This window comes from Equus caballus, chromosome 1, assembly GCF_041296265.1.
Source record: "Equus caballus isolate H_3958 breed thoroughbred chromosome 1, TB-T2T, whole genome shotgun sequence".
Lineage (NCBI taxonomy): Eukaryota > Metazoa > Chordata > Mammalia > Perissodactyla > Equidae > Equus > Equus caballus.
This window is the reverse complement of record NC_091684.1, coordinates 92,509,444-92,535,729: the sequence shown is the minus strand read 5'-3', so window position 1 is coordinate 92,535,729 and position 26,286 is coordinate 92,509,444. Positions and strand designations below refer to the sequence as shown.

At 39.5% G+C, this 26,286-nt stretch overlaps 1 protein-coding gene and 1 long non-coding RNA gene across 3 annotated transcripts in view; one reads left to right on the top strand and one right to left on the bottom strand.

The window, feature by feature from the left end:
• The window catches only part of MSMB (microseminoprotein beta), a 65,965-nt gene that overhangs the window by 21,123 nt on the left and 18,556 nt on the right, over positions 1 to 26,286 (bottom strand). The gene's annotated exons all lie outside the window — the stretch shown is intronic.
• On the top strand, positions 8,488 to 16,353 carry LOC138917007 (uncharacterized). Of its 2 annotated transcripts, none has more exons than XR_011424335.1 (3): positions 8,488 to 8,798; positions 14,045 to 14,230; positions 14,787 to 16,353. It is a non-coding gene; the product is annotated as an uncharacterized lncRNA (long non-coding RNA). The 2 variants fall into 2 exon arrangements; XR_011424328.1 differs by having other exon boundaries at positions 14,784 to 16,353.

Below are 26,286 nucleotides of genomic sequence, written 5' to 3'. Positions count from 1 at the left end.
GCTACAAACAACCTACAGCTAACATATACTTGATGATGAAAGACTGAATGTTTGCCCCTCAACATTAGGAACCAGGTAAGAACGTCCACTCTCACTACTTCTATTCAGCATCACAGTGGTGGTTCTTGACGTGGGCTCGGTGAGCCGAAGAGTCGAAAGAAAGATTTCTTGGACTCTCAAGGTCTGGCAGTAGTGCTCTTTTATTTAGAGAATAGTATGGAATAGCATGGGGACAGGACCCATGGGCAGTCAGAGCTGCTGATGCTGCCCTGAGTTGAGGGTTAGGGCTAAATTTATAAGGCACGGATACATGACTTATTTTTACTGGAAAAAGAAAAGATGATGTAAAAAGTCATTAAATGATTTCAGTGCAGATGGGGTCTGGTTATTGTGTGGTCATATAACTTTAGATACGAATCTGGTCATATAGATTGGCATGTAGGGCAGGTCACCTTGGGCTTCTCTACCTGGAGCAGCCTTGACCCACATCAGTTCTAACCAGGGAAATTAAAAAAAAAGAAAGAAAGAAAAGGAGAAAAAGGGGGGAAAGACAAGAAGGAGAGAGAGAAAGAAACAAAGGTAAAGAAATTAAAGGTACCTAGAATGGAAAGGAAGAAGTGAAACTGTCTTTATTTGCAGACCACATGATCTGTATGTAGAAAATCTCAAGGACTCTACTCCAAAAGCATACTAGAACTAAAAATGAATTTAGCAAGGTTGCAGGATACAAGATCAATATATAAAAATCAATTTTATTTCTACATACTAGTAATCAACAATCGGAAAATGAAATTAAGGAAACAATTCCATTCATAATAGCATCAAAATGAATAAAATGCTTAGGAATGAGTTTAACAAAAGAACTGCAAGACTTTTGCACTGAAAATGATGAAACGTTGCTGAAAGAGATTAAAGAATATCTAAACCAGAGTCAGCAAACTATAGTCCTTGGGCCAAATCTGGCCCCCTGCTTGTTTTGTAAATAAAGGTTTATTGGAACTCAGCCATACCCCTTTGTTTATATATTATCTATAGCAGCTTTTACACTACAGTGGTAGAGTTGAATATTGCCCACAAAGCCAAAAATATTTACTATCTGGCTCTTTACAGAAAGTTTGCAGACCTCTGATCCAGATAAATCTATGTTCATAGAGTAAAAGACTCAATATTGTCAACATGAAAATTCTCCTCAAATTGACCTATCAATTCAATGTCATTCCTATCAAATCCCAACAGACATTTTGTAGAAATTGATAAACTTCTGCTAAAATTTATATAGAAATGCAAAGGACCTAGAATAGCCAAAATAATTTTGAAAAAGAAGAACAAAATTAAAGGATTTACGCTACCTGATTTCAAAACTTACTCTTGTTAAAGAAAACTTTTGCACCAAACTTGTTAAAAATGGCAAGACAGGTTTTATTCAGACAACTGCAGGAGAGGAGAGACACTCCAGTAAAAAATGAACTTGGCTCTTCCAAAAGGAAAGGCAAGAGGCTTTTTAAATGCTGGGATGTGCTAAAGGAAAAGTATTAAAGGACATAGGGGAGGGGAGAGATAGGGTCAATGCAATCAGGCCGTCTGAGTTACTAACTGTGCTTATAGAAGCTAGGCTCCGACCCTCCCACAGAGATTGGGAGACAGAGATTGGGGCCCTTTCCTTCTTGATGATTACATTTCAAAGGGATAGCTCCCCAGTCCTTGAGAAAGAAATTCCTGGGTTATAGAAGATACATCTCAAAGAGGCAAAGATTTACAATTGCAAGTCTACTAAAGTAAATGCTCTAAGAAAAGGAGTGTCAGGGGCCTGTAGTCATGTTGTGACTGGAACAGTCAATTCTTTTGGCAGCATTGAGCTTTGTCAGAGAGGAATTTAAGGCACCTGGGGTGATCATTCTAGGCATGCAGGCTGGAGCTGTTAGAAACTGTGCTAATGATCATTCAAGTCTCATTGTGGAGTGGACGACATTGTGCTGAGAACTGCAGTTTTCATAGATCAAAGTTGAAGTCTATTCGAGAAGAGAGTTCAGAGGTAGTTGACTAAAGTTTGGTCAAGAAGAGAGTGTTTATAACCATAAAGCCGTGGTAATCAAGCCAGTTTGGTACCGGCATAAAGACAGACATACAGATCAACAAAACAGAATTGAGAGTTCAGAAATAAACTCTGCATGTGTGGTCACTTGACTTTGCCATCCAGCAAATAGTTACTGAGCTCTGATCCCAAACAAAGCATGGTGCTAAGTACTGGGATTATTAAGATAATATCTGGCCTTTCTTGAATAACTTAGTTTTGTGAAGAGAATATTTTGTGTTAAGGGATGTGACAGAGACATAAGGAAAGTATGAAGCAGCCATCAATCCACTTTGGAGTTTTCCCGCCTGTAAAGTGAGGAGGATGGATCCAATCGTTATTCTCAAACTTCAGAGTGCTCAGGAACCACCCAAGGAATCTCTGAAAATAGATTCCTAGGACCCCACCCTGAAGAGTCTAATCTCCTAGGCCTGGGGCCCAGGAATCTGCATTTTAGCTAGGCTCCTCACTTGATTCTGATGCAGGAGGTCCAGGGAGCACACGTGAGAAATATTGGCCTAAAATATCTTTGATTTCTGATATTTTATGACACTATTATTGTTTGTAAATGAAGCCACAGGCAATAACTATAAAACTTTAAAAATGCATGCATGTACCCTTTGGCAAAAGTATACCAAAAATATAAGCAAAATGATCATTGTAGCACTGTTTCTATTAGAAAAGAGAGAGACAAAGAGAATCTAAATGCCCATTTACAGAGAACTAGTTAAATAAATTATCATAATCACTATAAAGGACTACTACACAGCTGTTAAAAAAAGTGAGGTAGTTCTCTATGTACTGATGTGAAAAAGAACTCCAAGTATATTTTTAAGAGTAAAAAGCAACATGCAAAACATTGTATGTGGCAAATTATACTTTCCAGATATGGCCATAACAATATCTGCTCTTCTGTGATATAATCTTGTCTCCCTATCAAGAGGAAAGTCTGTTTCCCCTCCCCTTGAATCTGGGCTGGCTAAGTGACTTGCTTAGTCAATGGGATATGGCAGCTGGGATGTCCCGGGATTTCCAAGGCTAGGTGATGAGGAACCTTGCAGCTTCTGGCTTGTTCTACTGAAATGCTTACTCTTGGGACCCTCCTTCTCAGAACCTACTATCCATGTCCGAGAAGCCCAAGACTCATGAAGAGATCATATGCCAACAGTCCCTTCTGTCAACTTAGCTGAGCTCCCAGGGGACCGAGGCTGCATGTCTCGCACAGATCACTAGATAAATGTTTTTTGAACGAATGGATGGATGAAAAATGAATAAAGAATGTCTGGACAGCCCAATTTTCTCTTTTGTGTTTCTCAAAGAAGTTTCTTTGGACTCATTAGATCCTGGGACTCTTTTATGTAAGCATAATTAGGGAGTTAATAAGATGCTTTCTCATGGACCTGGCTCATTGAGTCTCATGTCAGAATGGGTAGATCGGTAGGGAAGGTATCATCTCATTGAGAAGTAAATAGTCTTGGAGAGAAAGTACAACTTACCTAAGTTTAGACATCTAGCTAGTAGTATTCAGGAGTATACAAAGAACAGGTCAAATGCATCAGACACAGCTGGGCTCAAATCTTGGCTCTGCTATATATGACTTTGGACAGGTAACAATATTTTTGAGCCCATTTCTTCATTTGTAAAATATGTGCATTTATGACTATTTCTCAGGGTTGTTGGGAAGGTTAAGATAATATTGGCAGAACTCCTACCCATTGCACCCCATAAATGTCACCTTTCTTTTCTTTCATTCTAACTCTTGAGTCCAATATCTTTCTGAGTATCAAGAGTGTCTCTTAGGGATGTGTTTAGAAGCTTCCACCAATGGAAGCCTGGGTATGTCAACAGCTGGGAAACTTTTAACATCAGATGCCTTTAACAAGAACACAAAGGCAAATAGAAATACACATAAAAATGAGGGTGTGCCTCTCTGTGTAGGCAAGAGTACACAGGAGACGGCAAGTGGAGGTGATACTCCCTTTTATAAGTTCTAAGCCACTATGGCAGCATTTTAAGTATAGAAAGAGAACTTGGGAGACCATTTCAAGCTTGTGAAGCATTTGTCTAGCATGAATAGCAAGGCGAGTTAAATTTATACAGTGCTTTATGGTTTCCTTTACTTTGTCTTTTTTTTTCTTCCCAAAGCCCCCCAGTACATAGTTGTAGATTCTAGCTGTTAGTGCCTCTGGCTGTGCTTTGTGGGACGCCACCTCAGCGTGGCCTGATGAGCCGTGCCGTGTCTGCGCTCAGGCTCCGAACCGGTGAAACCCTGGGCAGGTGAAACCCTGGGCCACAGAAGCAGAGCATGTGAACTTAACAACTCGGCCATGGGGCCAGCCCCTGCCTTTTTGTTTTAGTTCTGTAGTCCAGTTATACTCATTCTGCAGATGGCCATGCTGCATGACCTTTGAAAATGCCCAGCCAGTTAGGGACTCAAATCCAGTTTTAATTTTTTCCCAAATTAGGTCTCCTGTCAAATCTCAACCTGCCTCTCATCTATTACATCCAAGTGCATGGAGATCCTGTTTCCTCATACTGTTTAAAGGGATGCCCCAGATCTCACCACACAGAAATGAAACTATCACAGTCATGAGAATCACCAGAATCAAGCCTACACTCCTAAGGTCTGGGGTGGACACTGAGAAACTGTCTATAAAATTCTGGGAGAAGCTAAAATAGTGTTAGACTTATTATGTATTTATACATGTATTATATTTACTGTACAACAAATGTCCCCAGGTTGAGATGCAGGCTGAGGACACGCCTCCTTTTCTCCCCAGTTAACCTCACACTGCTTGGTTACACGTGCACCATCTTCCACACAGCTTGGCAAATCCTTCTCTTTCCCTTTGGGCCCAGGCCCTATGATCTACAAAGCCCAAACTCACGTCCCGGCACGGGATCTAATCCTTTATTGCTTTTTCTGGTCATTTTACCTTTATGTCCTTTCCCACCTGCTATACTATCAGAGAAGAAAAATAAAGATATTTCCTTATCTGGTCTGTCCTGAAGTCAAAAGAAGGAGAGACCAAGGTAGATAAATATTTAATAAATATTCATTGTTCCCTATGGTCAAAAAGAGGAGGAACTAAAGTAGATAAATAATGTTAATGTTTAAGGTTGATAAGCATGAAGTCCTGCTTATTTGCCCCAAATCAACTGTACAATAATGCAATGGTATTGACAAATATTAGTCAAGGAGGATTGTCCCTTCCTCCCACCCTACTCTACTTTCTGGTATCCCTGGGCTGAGGGGAGGGTACTTCCTGCAGTAATTTAGAAAGAAGTGACTCAATGTTCAACCTTTAACTTCGAAACGGACTTTCCCAGCCAATGTCAGAGACATATAGCTTTAGGAGAAAAAGGCTTTTAGGCCTTTGACAAATCCAATTCTTAGCCTGAACACTAAGCATAACAAAATACCCAACACCTGCCCAGACTAGAAAAAGTCCCATAGACCTGGGGAAAAGAGAGTTGGAGAGGAGAGCAATAAAATGAGGCAGTGATGTGGGTCCCTGAAAGGGAGATCTGTGTCCAGCCCACTACTCCACCTAGGGTGGGCAGCAGAGGAAAGTCTGCAGGCAATATAGCCCCAAGTAAGTGGGAGGGTCTTCAAGTAGGGGGAGGAAAGAGGAAAACTGTGCTTATTTCCTGAGGGCCCAGGGAGAGCAAGCCAGGTCTCGGAACATCCCCACACCATGGTGCATGGTGGCAGCAGCAGTGTGCAGCACCCAGCTGCTACACCTCCTGGGCTCCCTGGGTGGTGAGAGAGCACATCTACAAGTGCCCCCATACCCTCTGAGAGGCCATCAGGCCTGCAAGAGCCTACGGTGAGGACAAGCAGAACTCCAAGTACGTGGAGGGATAGTTTGGGAAATTTCTGTATCTGGAAACTTCTGGAAAATTTCCAGATATGTCTTCATGCCCTGTAAGTCCTGTTGCTTCATAGCCTCCCACCCATTGTGTCAGGGAGGTGATGGACGCCACCTTGAACAGAGACGTCACTGTCTCCTTTGGGCCTCCACTGGCTCTGTTTTGAGTTCTGACTAAGACAACAAAGCTCTTGAAGGTCAGGCCTAGTTCAGAAAGTGATTCAAAGTTTCTTAAGATTCAGATAGCTCATGTCTGGGTTTATGTCTGTCGTCCCACATTATTAGGAAGTGCCCTCTTTTGACTTTTTGGGGTGATGGAAATGTTCTAAATTTTTAATACGGTGGTGGTTATGTGACTCTATACATTTGTTAAAACTCATCCAACTGGACACTTAAAATAGTGAATTTTATTGTATGTAAATTAAATCTCAAAATTGATTTTTTAAAAACAGAGAGGATGGTGAAGCTAATGAATGAGAGTTTAATGAGGAACAGAATATTACATTATCTCAAAGAATCTCCCCTAAATTGCTTAATAATTATAAAAGGAAAAATAATAATTTTTCAGTGGAGACTAGGTGATACCACCTTAACCAAGTAATCAAAACTAATCGCCAATGGATGGGGCAAAAATGAACCTCTTGCTATGATGCTCTGAGGACAAACATTCTTTTCTGGAGTTCCCGCCAACTCCACCCCCTGCATCACTTAATCTAATCACAGGGAAACTTCTCCAAAATAACTGCCCCATACTCTTCAAAAATATCAAGACCCTGAAAGATGAAGAAAAGCTGAGGAGCTGTTTCAGATTAGAGACAACTAAAGAAGTGTAACAACTAAATGCAATCTGTGATCCTGGATCGGATCCTGGAATATGGGGACAATTGGTGAGGTTCAAAGATGGACTGTGGATTAGATTATATCATTTTATCATTGTTAAGTTTCCTGATTTTGATAAATTACTGAGGTTATGTTTAAGAAAAAAGTCCTTGTTCTCAAGAAATTGACACAAGTATTCATGGATAAAGGGGCATGATGATTGCAAATTACTCTCAGATTGCTCAAAAAATGTGTGTGTATGTGCGTGTGTGTGTGTAGAGAGAGAGAGACAGAGAGAGGAAATGATAACTCAATTGGGACAAAAATGTTAGCAGTTGGTGAATCTGGGTGAAAGGTATATAAGAGGTTTTTTTTTTTTTTAACAATTCTATAACTTTTCTGTAAGAGTGAAACTATATCAAAATAAAAAAATTTTTTAAGTGTCTTCTTAATGGTCAATAAGCACAAGATGAGCAATATCATTAGTCATTAGGGAAATGCAGTGACATTCACAATGAGATACCACTTCACACCCATTAGAATGGCTAGACTCAGAAATTCAGATAACAGCAAGAGTTGTCAAGAATGTGAAGATATAGGAACTGGATGGCAGTTCCTTATATTGGGTTCAAGAGCAGGTGGTCCCAAAATATCCCACAACAGTATGAAGGGGTTCAGGACATGCTTTTCAAGATGTACTGCTTTAGGGCATGTGGATTATTTTGAGCTCAAGGTAATCAAGACCCTGTGGACTCAAGAGGAACTTTTACCTTCCCCATAAAGAATTTAAGTTGGGGGCCTTGACCATAATAAGAGTTATTACCAGACATAAACTTTTATGACTTATCTGTGTGCCAGGGCAAATCTCTAATTACTGAACATCTGCTCTTGTTGTCCTGGGAATTACCCTCCTCCCCTCTGAAGTCTCAGCTGCTATCCAATGCCTTAGCTCAAGATGGCTTATTTTCCCTTTCTGTCTCTGAACCTCTTATGTATGTGGGGTCTCTGACCCTCCCATGCATATGGAGTTCCTGTACTTACACAATTAAATTCAATTTCCTCCTATTAATCTGTCTTATGTCAATTTAATTCCTAGATGAGCCAGAAGAACCCAGAAGGGTAGAGGAAAATTTATTCCTCCCTGACAGCATACTGATTATTTTGAATTAAAGTTACTTGAGAAGCGGAAAGGGCATTCTGACCTTCCTGTCTCTGTTCCCCCTGAAAAGAGGAAATATATGTCCCATGTGACAGGTGCTCTCCCTGTATCTTTCTCACCAGAGCTGGGGATTCAGGCACAAGAAGCCCATACAAACAAACCGCATGAATTTACTACCCTGAGCCTAAACTCTGCTTAAATTCCTCCCTAATTACCTCAAACCTAAGTTTCTTTGTCTTGTCATTCCTCACAAATTCATTGTTTCTTTACATAAAAGAGATATATACTGTCTGCTTTGTTCACTTTCCGAGCGTCATTTTCATGATTCTCAAGGGTGCATGTAAATTGGGTTTTTCTCCTGTTAATCTGGTCTTGTGTCAATTTTATTATTAGTCCAGCTGTAAGAACACAAGGAGGGTAGAAGGGAGAATTTCTCCCCTCCTTCCCTTCCCCATTCCTTGGAGAGCCAGCCAGGAGACCTCACTGGCTGGAAAATTGCTTTCTCCCTGAGGCCACTGCAAATAAAGAGATCCTGGGACATGTGACACAGAAACCAGCCAAAAGGTAAGCCTTCTCATCGTGTCAGCCTCCCAGATCTCTGTCTGTCTGTCCAAGGGGAAAAAAAGTGGTGAGATTTTCTTTTTTCTTTCTAAACTTAGATTAGCAGGAGAAAATGTTTGTGAAACGAGTTTCTTGGACGAAAGCAGCTCTAATGAAGATTTGGGATGAGTACTCTTGGTTTTGCTGATCTGGTTCCTCCCAGAGATGGTCTTTTATTTCTGCCAGCCTGAGGATGCATGTGCACCTGGCAGGCAGCCAGTAGGCTGTGGATCTGAGCTTATGGAATCTAAAAACAGCTGGGTGAACTTTTGGCTTGGTAAGTCATCCTGTTCTGTTCAAAAGATATGCATAATTCCCTGTGTTTTGAAACGGCTGGTTAAAAGCAAGGCCCCTCACAGTTACTTTCTTAGACTAACTCTGGGAGTGAATTTCTTGGGTCTTGGGAGGGCTGCATCCTTTGCACTCTCCTTTGGGGACGTCTCTTGCGTCCGTGGTTAAGCTATGAAAAGGCTTATTGGTTTGAGTGACTATTAAGATGCTGCTCATCAATGGCCAGATGATGGATCCTTTGAGTTGGAAAAACTTCTAAACTGAAAAAAAATTTTACAGAGCTCTCATATTGGTGTAACACCTAGCCCTTAAGACTCCCTTAATAAGATGGAAAGATAGAAATTACGGCAAAAACCAAAGTTCATTCAGACCCCTTCCTGTTTGCCTTCAGACATTTGCAGATATTGTAAAAGAAAAAAAAAATCAGGACATTGGAAGTACAATTGTCCGGCACTTAAAAAGAAAAAGGAAAGAAATAATACAGACTGAGGGACTCCCTAACATGATGAAAGAACGAAAATTTAGACTTAAAATGAAAATCCAATGTAAAACCCTTCTTAAAATCTGGCCCCATCTGCCTGTTTTAGCTTCCCTTTTCCCACAAAATTTACAGACAGCACTCCAGCCTCACCTCTAAGAGTATACAGGTTACTCATGTAAATACTGAAGGTCAGAAAATGAATAAAGCAGATGCACCTGAGACAGGCAGGCGGGCTCGCTTCTCTGGGCTCTATAATCAAGCTCTGCCAGCTTCAGGCCTTCCTGTGCAACATCCTTTGCAGATATATCCTAGAATCCCCTCCCACGGAACTCATGTCCCCTGGACTAGAGCTCTTCTACCTCCAATCAATAGCCATTCTGTAATGCCTGGTCAAGAGAAAAAAAAAATAAGATTTCACATTATCCCTTCCTTTCTAAATCTAGACCCATTGGTTATTGATCCTTTCTCTCCCAGGGGTAACTATTACCTTCTTGCTTGTCTCATTTTGAGTTCTAAGGGCTTGGCTTAACTTTCTGCCTGCCTGGGATATGCAAGCTGTTGGTCCTTTCTCTGGCTATCTTTGGAAGTGACTCTGGATCTTGGGAAGACAGTAACGTTTGAAGAAGCCTCTTGGGTCCATGGAGCTGTTTAATGCTGCCAGAGATATGTACTGTTTGCCCTGGGTGAAAATTGACAGGATATTTAGAAGGACCTTTTTTTGTAGCTCTATGGTCAAATATTGGCCAAATTGGAAGCTAATATTCAGAGCCTGATATAAATCTTTTTACAGGCCTTCTTCCATAAGTTAAAACTGTGCCCACATCCTGGTGGTGTAGTGGTTAAGTTTGCACACTCTGCTTTGGGGGTTCACAGGTTTGGATCCTGGGCATGGGCCTACACACCACTCATTAAGCCATGCTGCAGCAGTGTCCCACATAGAAAATAGGGGAAGACTGGCATGGATGTTAGCTCAGGGCCAATGCCCCTCACCAAAAACACCCAAAAAACAAAACTATGTGCCCAGAGGGAAAGAAGCAAATTAGAGAAATGTATTTGGGCAGGTAAATCAATCTATTATGTCATTTAAGTTACAACCCAATTTCTGAGGAATTGAGAGCAACCGCCATCTCTTACAAATCTTTACAAAACTGGAAATGCAGCTCTAACAGCAGTTCAAATTCCACCCATTCCCTTTTACCAATCCCAAAACCTCCCCTATTTATCTCAAAAGGTTTGTAACCTCTCTGGGAACTCATATTTAGACCATCCCTAACTCCTAAGACTGAAGGAAAATTTTGAATTGCAATTAGCCCAAAACTCCTAGGAAAAAACTTTCATCTTTTTCAATCCTCTGAAGTTGCAAATTTTACCATGTCTTTAGAATGTAATTGACCCAGGAGACAACAGCCCACAATCACCTGAGACTAAACCTAGCTAACTCAATTAGCAAAGCCTGAGGTTAAATTTAAAAAAAGGGAAAAGTGTTTCATTTTAGAATTCTGCAACTAGATTTTTGGTAGTGAACATTATGTAGTCCACACAGAAGCTGAAATAGAATAATGGACACCTGAAATTTATATAATATTATAAATCAATGTGACCTCAATAAAAAATTAATTGAATAGAAAGATGAAATTTGCTAGAGAGGCTCTCTTACTCAAGATCTAATTCACTGCTTCCTTGTCTAGGGCAAATATAAATCTTAAGTTTTCTCCACAAATATTAACCAAAAAAAAGGTTTTAAGCAAGTAACCTTAACTTGTTCCATCTGCTAGAGACACAATTACTTATAAACTACTGAGGTTTGTATTGTACCTGGTTCATGGCTGAAACTTTTAAAATAAAAGCTATGAAATCTCTGTTTATGTTTGTCTCTATATATGTATGTATGTTATAGATGTGCTATTTTTCTACCTCTGGATGGTATCATCAAAATTAGTTTCTAAAGAGCTCTATTTAATTAACTTAAAGTAGGTGCTTAAATAAACTATTTCTAAATGTAATAGTTCTAAATGTAAAACTCAAATGTTTTTCAGGTTAATGTGATATAAAGTAACCTTTGGTAAATAAAAGCTTCTTTAAGTTTGTTGATTTCATTAAAATAGGCATGTCTTCAGAGTTACCAACAGTGGACACAATGCAAGCATGCAACTTTTAATTTACGTGGGTTATTAGTCAAAAGAGCTCACATTATGTCTGTTACTAAAATTTGTCAGCACAAAAGAAAAATTAACTTAAGATGATGGCTAAATGCTTTAATGTCTCATGAAATTTTCGTGAATCTAAGTATGATTGTTAAGAACAAATGAATTATATCGATGTTAATGTAATAAGAATTTTTAGATGCAATAATTATGTTTTATGGTATGTGTATTTAAAAATAGCTTCCCCAAATCTTTTGGCAACTTGAAGGTTGGAGTTTTGCTAAATAAAATTAAATGATGAAAAATTCATTAAATATCTGTATTATTTCCAGATAGGATAAAACAATGAAACATTAATTACTGGACAGATATTTATATATTTTTGGCTTCTTATTACACATAAACTAAAAGATAAATTTTTGTCTGTTAATAAACATGTTTTGCACTTTATTTAAAGTTAGTTATTAAGTTAATAACTATTAATTATTGAAAGGTTAATGGAAGAGGACTTTTTGGAAAGGGATTTTATGCGTGGTCAGCTCAGGCTAAGATTGGAATGAATTTAAGTGAATGAGTTTTAATATCAAAAGTAAGCTGGTACAAAATTAAAATTTGGTTTTCTTTCTCTGTTAAAAGAAAAAAGAAAGAGAAAGAGAAAAAATCTTACCTTGTGTGGTCAAGTTAGCTAAAATTAAATTGTTGTTTTAAGAATTTTAAAAATAAGCTTTAATAGCAATAGCATATATTTATAACTGGAACTTAATTTTCTTTTTGTCTCTTAAAAAAATGAAGTATTCTTGGAATATGGATCTGCTCCTGATAAGAGATTATGAAAGGTTTTCCCTTACCTTTTGGTGTTTTATTAGACCTATTTCCTGTGTTTCATGTTAAATGCTTAATCTTTTCTATTAAAAGAACTAAGTTTCTGAAACTATTTAACTTTCTATATTTGTTTTTGAAATCTTTCTGTCACTTTGTTTAAAAGGATAATTAAATATTGTTTCATAATGATCTGTGATCCTATTTAGGCAAGTGTTTTAAAGCTTCTTTAATATTTTTGACACACTTCCCCAAATCAAATTCTAAAGGATGTCTTTTTTGACCATTAGCTAACTTTGGGATTTTTCAGAGGATCGCTGAAACATCTTGAAAGATTTTTTCCTCTCTCCTTATACAAAGAGGGATATTAAATGAATTAGACTGATTTGATATGTTAAGTTACATGGGAAACACTGTCAAATAAGAAATAACATTAAGACTTCTTTATATTGTGTCTGTATAAGTATATGTTATAAGAATTCAAGAAATTACATGAGATTCCTGTAAGTCTAATATGTCCTGGTATGAAGTGCTGTCTGTCATCAAAATTGAGGCTCACACTAAAAGGTGTGAACCTAAATATCAGGAGAGAACCTTAGGTGACTTTCACACAAAGGCAGCAACAACAGAATCTATAAAGTTTATGATACGTGTGGATGAAGTCCATTCTGTTTCTGCAAAAAAAAAAAGATCCCTTGTTGCCAGAATTTTACCATCCTGATGTCCTTGTAACACAGCAACAGTCTGCTCTTGAATCAAAGAAACTATGATGGGTAAACAATGGCTGTAAATTAAACAAACAGCTGGGGTTATGGGAAACTCAAGATGGCTGCTTGTTTCTTCCTGACTCCCTGGCAAATCCCATTTTTTGGTTTTTACATTCCCCCATCCACTATAGGAGAAACTACTTCTGTCCCCAGAGGCCTCAGAACTCTTCTCTCTGGGTTTTAGAGCACCTTCAGCTGGACTTCATTCAATTGCCACTTAGTATGGGTCATCAAGATGTTCTTGTTGTTGCATGTATTTTGTCCAGATGGGTTAAAGCCTTCCATTGCCACAAAGCTGATGCCGTCACAGTGATAAATAAAATTGCTAGAAAATGTCTTTCCCACTTGGGGTATACCTTCTACAATCTCTGCTGATCAAGGCACCCACTTCACTGGGCTAATCCTGTGAGCCTTAACGAGAACCTTGCAAACATCTTGGAATATCACTGTTCCTATCCTCAATCATCAGGCAAAGTCAAGAGAACTAACAGAGAAACTAGATTCCGCCAGAACAAATATTAATTACATGAGACTAAATGATGGGGATGACCATAATTTTTATGACTTTTTTCTTTTTTTGCTGAGGAAGATTAGCCCTGAGCTAATATCTGTGCCAATCTTCCTCCACTTTACATGTGGGTTGCCACCACAGCATGACTTACAAGTGGTGTAGGTCTGTATCTGGGATCCAACCACACAAATCCATGTCGTTAAAGTGGAGTACGCTGAAATTAACCACTAAGTCATGGGGCCAGCCCCTAATCTTTATGACTTTTTCTCTGAAATATTACTGTTTTTTAATCTTTTGTTTTTCCAGATTTAAGGAAACCCTTTTTCTTAAGCTATCTATGACTTAGAGCAATTTGGTGTATAATACCTTTGTAAGCAGAATTGAAACATTTACTTTTTCTCCCTACCTGATACCTCCAGAATTCAGAAGCTTTCAGTGAGTATTCTTATTTTCATGATAATATATTTATTTACGTAAGTTCAATAGAAATCTGTCCTCCTTGTAACACAGGACACAATTGGAAACATTATTTATATTACCAAGACTTTGACTGGAATGTCATGTTTTGAGAGACATTCATGGACGGATATGACCATGCAGCTTTGAAGGAATTAAGGTTTACTCTATGAAGCCAATAAAACCCCTTGGAAAAACAGCCTCATACCTTACTTACAGGGTTCCCAACAGCCTAACCAGGTGAGTAAAGAAGGTCACTTCCTGGCAGGTACAAGAACCTAAACATATGTTGGGAGCCTCAAGAAAAGAGGATTTCACCCAAACCTATAGGTACTGCAGGTGGAATATTTGGCTTGGCTTCTTACTCTCGAGAGGCTATTAAAAGTTCAATCTGGAGATTCCTTATGCAAAGTTCCAGCAAAACAAATTTAAAAGAGCCTAGAAGATCAGTCGCTATTCTATGCTGTACTTACGTATATAACTAAGCCAAGTTTATTGAAACTAGACTTACTTTGCAAATAAATTAGTTCTTAATTTGAACATCTTTGATAAAATTAAGGGTGATTTTCGAGAGAAAAATTAGGTCTCATTAGAAATTATAATACACACTTGTGGATATTAAATTTTGTGCTGTTAATTTTCCTTGAAGTTTTGTTTACCTAAAAACTGGACTGTATCCTAAATTTTTCTAGTTTCCTCAAATATTTGGCTACAACTCTCCAAACTAACCTTTCCAATTTTTCTCCCACTTTTGACTTGGAATCATTAAGAACTAAAGCTACTCTTTTCCCAGAAGGTCTGCAAACTGAAGCTGAACAACTTGATATAGACTCAAGAGAGATCACCACAATAGCCCGTGTTTAGACAACCTTCATGCCTGTTGCTGTGTAAGCCACTCAGAAAGCTTATGTGAACACCCAATGACATCATCAGAGACATGTCAAAGTGCAAAAGATGCTCTGATTCTGACATCTAGAAATGTTCTTGACTGGCTTCCCCCTAGCTTCAGAAACTGATTTATAATTTGCTCCAGTCATTTAGCCATTGTTTATCTCTGTTTCCATAGAAATGTCTCTTATTAAAGACCTGGTTGGTTGTATGATAGACCTAACTTTGGAAGCCTGCCTGCATCATCACCTCCTGAAATGAGTCACAACTGTTTAACTGAACTGACCTATTTTCAAGACTAAAAGATTAATTCAATGAAATAATGAAACAATCTACCAGCTCAACTTTTGATTGAGGAGGAAACTGTTGAGGCCCAGGGCAGACCACCCCAAAAATATCCCACAATAGCACATTGATTATTTTGAATTAAAGTTACTTGAGAAGCAAAAAGGGCATTCTTTCTCTCCTGTCTCTGTTACTTCTGAAAACAAGAAATAAATCTCCCATGTGAAGGGAGCTCTCCCTTCATCCTCATCACCAGAGCTAGAGAATTCAGGACAAAGAAGCTCATATAAACAAACCTTGTTAATTTACTACCTCAAGCCTAAACTCTGCTTGAATGCCTCACTAATTATGTACTTCAAACCTTTCTTTGTCCTGTCATTCCTCACAAATTTATTGTATCCTTATGTAAAAGATGTATACACACACACACACACACACACACACACATACTGCCTGCTTTGTCTATTCTCTGAGCATCATTTTCATGATTCTCCCATATGCACATAATTAAATTGGGTTTTTCTGTTGTTAATTTGGCCTTGTGTCAATTTTATTATTAGTCCAGCCATGAGAACACAACAAGGGTGGAAGGGGGAATTTCCCTCCTCCCTGACTCTATGTTTAACTTAACTCTTAAAGAGTTAAACATAGAGTTACCATTTAACCCAGCAATTCCACTCCCAGGTATATACCAAAGAGAATTAAAAACAGGCAATCAAATACATTCTTGTACATGAACATTTATAGCAGTGTTATTCAAAATACCCAAAAGGTGGAAACAACCCAAATGTCCATGAACGGGTGAATGGATAAATAAAATATGGCATATCCATACAATAGAATATAATTCAGCAATAAAAAGAATAAAGTATTGATGCAGCTAGTACATGGATGAACTTGGAAAACATTATGCTAAGTGAAAGAAGCCAGTCATAAAAGATCACACATTATATTATTCGATTTGCAGGAAATGTCCAGAATAGACAAATATATAAAAACAGATAGTGGAATAGGGGGTGCCAAGGGCTGGGAGGCATGGGAGATGGTAAGGTTATGGCTAAAGGTACAGGGTGTCCTTATGAGGGTGATAAAAATGTTCTAAAATTGATTATGGTGATGGTTGTAAAACTGTGAATACATTAAAATTTTTTGAGTATACTTTAAATAACAATAAAGCTGTTACCAAAAAAGTGTTCTCTTTTGTTCTATGAAGTGTTCCAGTTTGTACAGTAAATGGTATGTTTACCATATTTAAGCTTTATGTAGAATTCAAACGCAAGCCTGACTTGATCATAGAGTTTTTTTCTTACAGTAGAAAAAACTTAAGATATGTAATAGAGAAAGTTTCTGCAGAGAAGAAATAGGAAGCTTGTCTCTTTGGGTCTGGAGGAATGAAGAAAGGGGAAAAAAGCAAAAATAATACTAATAATACCTATAACAAGAATAATAGCTAACATCTATTGAGTGCTTACTCCGTGCCAGGTAGTATGCTAAGTGCTTTACATAAATAATTTTCGTTAATCCTTAAAACATTCAGATGAGGAATTCAAACCTAGCATTCTGCCCCCATTGCCCGTGCTCCTAGGGGAAATAGTAGTCAAACATATGAGTCCCAATCTCCCCTTTAGACTCCGAAGTCCCAGAGAGGGGAAAGCGCGTGTTAGACATTACTGGGTGATTACTCACCATGCACTGCTAACTTCCTTCTCCCTGGTAACCTCCTCCTGCAGAGGGTGGAAAGTCAAATGCTATTTTTCAGCCCCCCTTGAAACTAGAGATGGCCATGTGACTTAGTTCTGGACAATTAGACACAAGTATAAGTTTCCTCTAGAGCTTTTGAGACAAATATTTTGTCTTCAAACCAAAGGCACCAGCACAAGAGGAGAGATGCTCGTGCTTCTTGTCCCACTTATTCCTTCCTTGAACATGGCTGTGATGACCTGGGCTGAGGCAGCCATCTGATGATTAGATGACAAGAACTGAAAAAAAAAAAAAACGCTAAGGATGACAGACAGAAAAGATGGAAAGGACCTGGGCTCTCAATGACATCACTGAGTTGCCAAACCATTCCTGATGCCCTCTGCTCTTGGACCTTGTGAAAATCCTTGTGATTTATGTCACTGTTAGTTGGGATTTCCGTCACCTGCAGTCAAAAGCATTCCTAACTGATACAACATGTTAGATTAAGGGGAAAAGCCAAAAGCAGAGGGGCTCTGTTCATTTGAAGTCTTGGCAGAGGGTTACTGCCTAAGGAGGCCTTGCAGCCAGGAGGGTGAAAGCACAGCAATGGCAGGGAGAACTGGCTGGGTACCACAGCCTGTGTGTGATGTGTTAGTGATCTTGATGTTCGGTGTCCCCGGGAGAGGTGGGAACACAGAACGTAGTTGCTCTGTTGGGGGCAACATGGACCTTGCTGAGTGGGAATAACAACCAGAACTCTGGGAAAGCCACAGCACCCATAAGACCACAACAGAGCCCTGAGTGTCAGGGAAGATTACCAGCCGGGATGAGTCGAGAGAACAGATCACTAATTCACCAGCCACACCTGATAGACAAGGGGCTCATAAACCCCAACAGACACACTTGTCTCTACATAACAGAGACCTTCAAAGACTCTGAAAATAGTTCCAAGGCCTCCTCTCCTATTGATAGCAGGTCTTGCAAGCTTTCCACCCCTCTCCATGGCCTATATTCTTGGATTTGGATGGAGGAAGGGGAGGGCCAAGAAAAATAAACATCTGTGTATTTCCCTGGAAGAGGCTGAGTCATCCTGAAGAGGCTGTTAGAATCAGAAGAGAATGAGATTGGCAGGTTTCAAGTCCGCCTTCACTGCTACACCTGCTCCGTTTCCCATCTGGACGGAGGCTCATAAGGAAGATTAAACCCACCTTAAAGGAATAAAGAAGAAATGTTCTGGTGGGTGTGGAGAGCACAAGTGAGCAGTAGAATGGGTAAATTTTTGATCTGCTACACAGTCTTAGTAGACTTCTGTGAGTGCAGCCAGGCTAGAAGTGGGGGAGAGTTTATCCCATGGGTCTTTCTGTTTGAGCTTTCTATTACAAGTGAGCTAGAGGCCCAGCTTAGGATAACAGTAGCTTCAATTCTTCAAACTCTTGTAGCCAGGCACTGTGCCAGTTCTTTTACAGGCACAGTCTCATTCTAGGCATCGCAACAATCCAGGGGAGAAGGTATATTTATCCCATTTCACAAATGAGGAAATTCAGAGAGGTAAGTGAGTTATTAAGAGTGTGTCGACGAAAATAATCCATAACCAATCTATAAATGAAAATTTGGGTGAGTTTATTCTGAGCTTAAATTTTAGGATTATAACCCGGGAGAGTCTTTCCACAAAGGAACAGAGCACTCCAAAGAAGTGGGGGTATAAGGGTGGTTATATACCCTCAAAGAGTATGTTTCACATATGATTGAAATGTCCCTTTTACAATAGTCACGAGGCTGCTCTGATGGAAACTGGCAGATAGGTCTGCTGTCTCAGTGAATGCCGCGGGGTGGCAGGTGTTGCCACCGGTGTTGCCTCGGGCAGGGGCGTCACAGATGAGCACTGCAATCGGTTCCCAGCCTAAAGAAAGATGCTTAATCTTTAAGGAGATGCCAACGTTGGGAGGGGGAGGGAAGTTGCACGTTTATCTCAAGGGCCTTTGCTCTTGCCATAGGGAATCTCTAAAGCAGATATACAATGCATGCTCAACGGCCTCGGTCAGGCCCTTTTGGAAAGACAAGGTTGGGCCAAATTAGGTTTACACCAAATGGCTTCCTCATATATTCCAATACATCCTATTACTTGCCATTTTTATTTACGTGCATAGCTAGAATGTGGTGGGATTGGAACACTGATCTTCCAGATTACACAATATGACAGAAACCATGTTAGATGAGCAATGATGAAAGCCATAGGGATATGAAGCTGGAGGGAAGACCTATGTGTTGGGCTCACAGCATCCAGGATCATTTATCCATAGGAGGCCTGCCAGGAGGAGGTATGTAGCTGGAAACCTGAGCCTCTCTTTCCAGAGGTCCCCTGGGGAGGTGAAAGGACCCCAGAGAGGAATTGTTACCAAACCAAGTGGGCTCACCTCCTGGCAGAGTTAAAACCAGACTCTTACCAGAAGTAGTTGTCACACAAAGTAGAACTCATTTGCAGCAAATAGAAAGGCATGTGGAATCATTTCCAAAGTTGTGGCTGTCCCCAGCAAAGAGAAGCAGGGGCCTTTTATTTTGGATGGGGAATGAATATTCAAAAGGGAGAGATGGGTATTCACTTGCGCAGGCTAAGTTGGAAAATATGCTTCTACATCTACTGCAGATTATGGTAACAAGGCCTAAGCTCCTCCCAGAGTGCAGATCTTAGCACTAAAAATGAGGCAAAGGTCACAGGCATGCTTTTGTGGTGGGGCATGATCTGGTTCAGGGTGGTTGGTGATTGCATTTCTTAAACAGTCAAATGCTTCCGAACCCACCCTTGAGTTCCTCAAGGCAATTAGTTAGTGGCAGAATGGTTGAGGGATCCATCAGGAAGATGAGACCAGAAACTCCAGGGCTTTCACCTACCAAAGGATTCTCTTTAAGTTACTAGATCCAAAGGGACCACATGGCCAGAGACAATGAATATCTCCCCAGAAAGAAGAGGAGACAAGAATCTGAAGACCACATGGGCACCCTCTCCAAAATCTTGACTCTGTGTAATCCCCATAACCTTGACATGCCCTGGAGAACAGGAGAAAATTCCCCAAAAAGGCTGAGATGGAATTCTCTCCCATCCCACTGGGATGGGGGCTTGAAATCAAAATTCAGTTGACGTATTGAAAGTAACAAGATGTAGTTTCTTTTGCTCCTCATTTTGAGTACCATAATGTTGTGATTTATAATAAGAAATATATATTTGGTTTTCATCCTCATTCCTGGCACAGAGTTCCTAAAACTCTTGGAATTTCCTAAGTGATAAGAGAGATAAAGGTGTCTTTTGTTATTCATAACAAGCTCCTTTCCACCACAGCTGAGTTTATGTTAATGAAGTGACGTTTGGAAAGTTCCTGAAGATGGGGATTGATTGCTGGGGGAACCAAGCATGTTATTAGAGGGTCCCACCCCTTGACCTCAAGGGAGGGGAGAGGGGCTGGAGGTGAAATCAATCACCAATGGCCAATGATTTAAACAATCATGCCTGTGTAATGAAGCCTCCGTAAAAGACTGAAAGGATGGGGTTCTGAGAGCTTCTTGGTTGGCTAACATGGGGAGGTGCTGGGGGAGTGGTGCTGAGAGAGGGCATGAAATCTCCCCACCCCTTCCCACATGCCTCGCCCTAAGCATCTCTTCCATCTGGCTGTTCCTGAATTACAAGCTTTAACAATAAACAGTAATCTAGCAAGTAAAATGTTTTCCTGAGTTCTGTGAGTTGCTCTAGCAAATTAATTGACCCCAGGAGAGGGTCATGGGAACCTCCAACCTGTCCCTGTTTGTCAGAAGTGCAGGTAACAGCCTGGACTTGCGATGGGCATCTGAATTTAGGGGGGCAGTGAGTCCTTAACCTGATGCTATCTCCAGGTAGATGGTACCAGAATTGGGTTAAACTGTAGGACCCCCAGCTGGTGTCTGGAGAATCAGTGAACTGCTTTGTGAGCAGAAAATGTCTCCCTCCCAAACACACAACATTTGGTGACCAGAAGACAAGGCCAAGGGCTCTTTTAGCCCTGGAAAGGATATGTTAAGGAAGTATCTCTTCCTAATTACCTATATCTTCCTAATTTTATGAGACTTTTTTTTTTTTTTGAGGAAGATTAGCCCTGGGCTAACTACTGCCAATCTTCCTCTTTTCAAGGAAGAAGACTGGCCCTGAGCTAACATCTGTGCCCATCTTCCTCTGCTTTATATGTGGGACGCCTGCCACGGCATGGCGTGTCAAGCGGTGCCATGTCTGCACCTGGGGTCTGAACCAGCAACCACAGGCAGCCAAGCGGAACATGCACCTTAACCATTGCGCCACCAGGCCAGCCCCAAAGAGTTTTTTTTTTTTTAATCAAGAATAGATTTTGTATTTTTTCACATCCTTTTTGGCAGCTATTGAGATGATCATATGGTTTTTCTTCTGCGACATTTTTTTTTTTTTGACCCCCTCCACTCATTTCACCCACTCCCCACTCCCACCTCTGGCTACCACAGCTTGTTCTATGAGTGTTTTTCTTTTTCTTTTTTAGATTCCACATAAATGCGAAATCATATGATATTTGTCTTTCTCTGTCTGACTTATTTCACTTAGCATAATGCCCTCAGGCTCCATCCATGTTGTCACAAATGGCAAGATTTCATTCTTTTTTTATGGCCAAATAGTATTCCATTGTATATATGTCCAGGTTTCCCCTACTATCTGAAAGTAGAGCATTCCTATGAAACCTTTTGTAACCTGAAATGGTGTCAAGCAAAGAAGCAATTACCGTTAATTTATATGGGAAAAATTGTTGAGTGTTCCAAGACCCAAAAGATAACCTACAAAATAGATCGCGATAAAGCCTAGATGCTCACAGACACAGTTCAAAGCTATGGCAGCTTGACACTGAGATGCTGAGTGTAGTTCCTGGGGGATGAACTTGGTAGTACCACTCTTGCTGCTCAGGGTGTGTGCTGCCTTTATAAGGGCTCGCTGCGAGAAAAACGCTGAACGCTATTTTCACAAAAGCGAAAATCCTCTTCAGATTTCTTTTGGTTAGTGAAAACAGGCACTAATGTAGGTCTTTTGTAAAAGCAAAGTGATGCAAGGCGAACTTTTGGATGGCGGGGCAAACCTGCACCACATTTTCTTTATTCCTTCATCCATTGATGGACCCTTAGGCTATTTCCATATCTTGGCTATTGCAAATAATGCTGCAGTGAACATGGGGGTCCTATATCTTTATAAGTTAGTGTTTTCATTTTCTTCAGATAAATACCCAGAAGTGGAATTGCTGGGCCATATGATACTTCTATTTTTAATTTTTTGAGGAAACTCCATACTGTTTTCCATAGTGGCTGCACAAGTTTGCATTCCCACCAATAGTAAACAAGGGATGCCCTTTCTTCAGAGCCTCACCAACACTTGTTATTTCTTGTCTTTTTGATAATAGCCATTCTAACAAATGTGAGGTGATATCTCATTGTGGTTTTGATTTGCATTTCCCTGATGATTAGTGATGTTGAGCACCTTTCATGGACCTATTGGCCATCTGTCTTTGGAAAAATGTTTATTCAGATCTTCTGCCCATTTTTTAATTTGATTGTTTGCTTTTTCCACTATTGAGTTGCATGAGTTCTTTATATATTTTCATATTAACCTGTTACCAGATATATGATTTGCAAATATTTTCTCCCATACTGTAGGTTGCCTTTTCATTTTGTTGGTGGTTTCCTTTGCTGTGCAGAGGTTTTTTAGTTTGATGTAGTCCTACTTGTTTATTTTTCTTGTATTGCTTTTCTTTTTGGTGGCAAATCCAAAAACTCATTGCCAAGACTAATGTCAAAGAGCTTACTGCTTATGTCTTCTATGAGTCTTATGGCTTTTGGTCTTACGTTCAAGTCTTTCATCCATTTTAAGTTAACTTCTGTGTACGGTGTAAGATAGTAGTCCATCTTCTACAACAATTTAAGATGACACTTTATATTCCCTTTTATTGGAAGACTGTTGCATACTTGGAAAAAAGACATGTTACTGGCATATTGTTATTTTAATGTGCTTCTGGATTCTGTTTGCTAATATCCATTTAAGACATTTGCTTTAATATTCTGAAAGGTTGCCCTCTGGTATGTCGTTATTGCTGTTGTCATTTCTTGCTATATTTCTCTGTTTAGTGTATTCCTCCAGAGGATGAAGCCCTGGTTCCTCTGCTCCAGGGGAAGATATGGAAGAGCGTCATGATAGAAGGACCTCAGCCTAGACAAGGAAGGGCTAGGATAGGCTTGCCTTGAAATGAACCCATGATGAAGAGCAACCAGGCAGAGGGCATAGATCATCTGTACATATTTTAAAACCATGAAAATGATTGAAAAAAAAGGAGCATCAAGCTTAATGGTAAAACAATGAAATAATATCCATTTAAGTCAGGAACAATACAAGAACGTTCATTCTCATTACTATTAACATGGCTCTAGAGGTATTAACAAGTGTATTTAATAAGAAAAAGAAGTATAATATTGGACGGGGAAAAAGATGGTAAAGTATCATTGTTTGTAGAAGATACCTTCATTTGCCTGAAAATTCAAGAGAACCAACAACAAAAAAATTACTATACACAATACAACAATTCAACGAGATGGCTCCATACAAAATTAATGCACAAAGATTAAGAGGTTTCCTAAATAAAGAGAAAAACCAATAAAAAAATAAAGTGGGAGAAAATGTTATATTTAAAATAGGAAGAAAAAAACTCCCTAGGAATAGACTTAAGAAATGTATAATATTTATGGAAAGGAAACTTCAAAATTCCACCAGGGAATGAAATGGCACACTAAGAACCATAAAAAATCCACTCTTCCATAAAAGCAATGAGAACTCTGGCAAATATTGTCAAAATCAACTTTTTCAGAACTCTGAAAATGAACCAAAAGCTTGTAACAATCCAAAGAACATTTACTCAAGAAAAAAGGCTGGATCTCAGTAAGAACAGGGAGCTGTGAGGCATTATAATTTGCCCTATCCTGATCCCCTTCTTCCCAGCTCTGTGGTAGCCTTGAAAGCCAACAGCCTCACTTATATGGCAGCTGTGGAACCCAGCAGCCTAGCAGCCACTGGAGAGAACAGGACACGTTTGAAGCTCCTGAAAAAGCCTCATTCCCAGAGAATTATATAATTTGACCTGTTTGGAGGGTCCTAGAAACCCCCACTCACAGGGCTTATCTTTACTTGACCTCACTCAGAGCTTACTGTGAACAGCTTATTCCTGTGGCATTTGTTTAAAAAAAAAAAAAAACCAGTAGTGACTGTTGAATATTGCAGTTACCTGAAATAGTGATAACAGTTGTAGCAGAGAAGGGATTGACTAAAATCTTAAAAGGAAGAATTTGGGGATGAGATGTCCATAGAAGACTCGGAAAATTGTCAATATGTTCCTGGGAATTTAGAGGCCATGTGTATGTGCAAGGCAGTGTGCATGCCCAGGAAAGAACTGAGAAGGCTCTAATCTCTACCTCTGGTTAACGTTGAGGCTCTGCGTAAGCAGGAAGTGACAGCTAAGGCTGAGTTGTAAACTGACAGAGCATTGAGGATGTGCCCCAACACACAGACACAAGACCCTTGACAAGGGCTGGGAGACTTATTGATTCCAGATATTTAAGGAATCTGTGTCTAATCATTGCCTAACCACTAAGCTAAGTGAGCAGAGACTTCAGTGGCCACACATGATAAAGAAAATAGACTTTACAGAATTAGCACAGGAAAGTTACTAAACAAACAAATAACAACAGCTACAACAACCATTAACTAAAATAAATCCTGGGTGGTAAGTATTTGATTTACAGAGTTGCCAAATTACATTATTTAGAATGTCTAGTTTTCAATGAGAAATGATGAGATATGCAAAGAAACAGGAAAGTATGATGCATACACAGGAAAAAAGAGCAGTCAGTAGAAACAGTCCCTGAGGAGACCCAGACATTGGACTTACTAGACAAAGACTTTAAAAGAGCTATTATAAACTTATTCAAGAAACTAAAGGAGATCATGTCTGAAGAGCTAGAAAAAAAAATTAGAGAACACTGTCTCACTAAATATAGAATATCAATAAAGATATAGAAATAATAAAATAAAACTAAATAGAAATTCTGGAGTTAAAAATATAATTAATCACTCAAATGGAAAATTCACTAAGGAGACTCAATATCACATTTGAGCTGGTGGAAAACAAAATCAGTTAACTTGAAGAAAGATCAATTGAGATTATCCAGTTTGAGGGACAAAAAGAAAAAAAGCTGAAGAAAAATGAACAGAGCCTAGAGAACCATGAAATAATACCAAGAATACCAGCATATGCATAATGGGAGCGCAAGAAGGGGGGAGCAGAAAGAATAGATAATGAAATAATAGCTAAAAACATCCAAACTTTAATGAAAAAGATTAATCTATACATCCAAGAAGCTCATTGAATTCCACGTAAAATAACCTCAAGGAGACCCAGACTTAGTCACATCATTATCAAACTGTTAAACAGTAAAGACAAAGAAAGAATATTGAAAGCAGCAAGAGACATTGATGAAGTGATATGTCTTATTGAAGGATAATAGTAAGATAAAAGTTGAGACTTCTAGTTTGTGATTCTATATGTATAGAGCTTAGAAATGACGAGTTTTGTCCTCACGACAAGAAAAAAAACTAAACAAACTGAAAATCAACGACTCTTCTCTATTGATCTTGAATTGAGGTCACAGGACAAACTACTGTCTTGGAAACTGGAGAGACAGAAGCAGATACAGAGAACCACAGCCGCCTGGGAGCAGCAGCCCACAGCTGGAGCCGATAAGGGGAGAAACACTTTAAACTATAACTGATAAATTGCTGAAAGCTCAGTGTAGACCAGCTGGAGAATTAAAAACTCCTAGGGGGGCCAGTCTTAGGGGAAACTCCACACTTTTTATGAGTCTTACCTCTCTGAGTCCCACCACTTTCTCACAGTGAAATTAGAGAAAAATCCTCTCTTCTTTTGGCAGAGAGAGAGGAAAAGTAACCATTCTGAAATAAGCCCAGAGCTCTTTGTTCTCCCTGACAAGCCATGTTCTTAATGTTACCGGCTACAAACATAGGTTCTTTACCTGCCACACAAGAGGGGCCAAATAAAAACTGGAATGCCAGGCTTATGGGAAGAAAAGGGTTTTTATTTCAGGTGATGTCAGCTGGGAGACAAGAGTGAGCCCTCAAATTCATCTCATCTTGTCTCCCAGAAAGATGGGAGTCAAGGGGTTTTTAAAGGTTGCAAGGAATACAGCTGCTTGGGGTGGGGGAAGTCTGCAAATTTGTAGGTTGCTGTCCTTGGTTGTTTGTCTCTGTAGAGGATCGTGGATTCTGGTGCCAGGAAGTAATGGAGTAAGCAGGGAAAGTGCTTTTGGTTTTAACCCTGCATATACTGAGTTTAATGTAGGGGAATCTA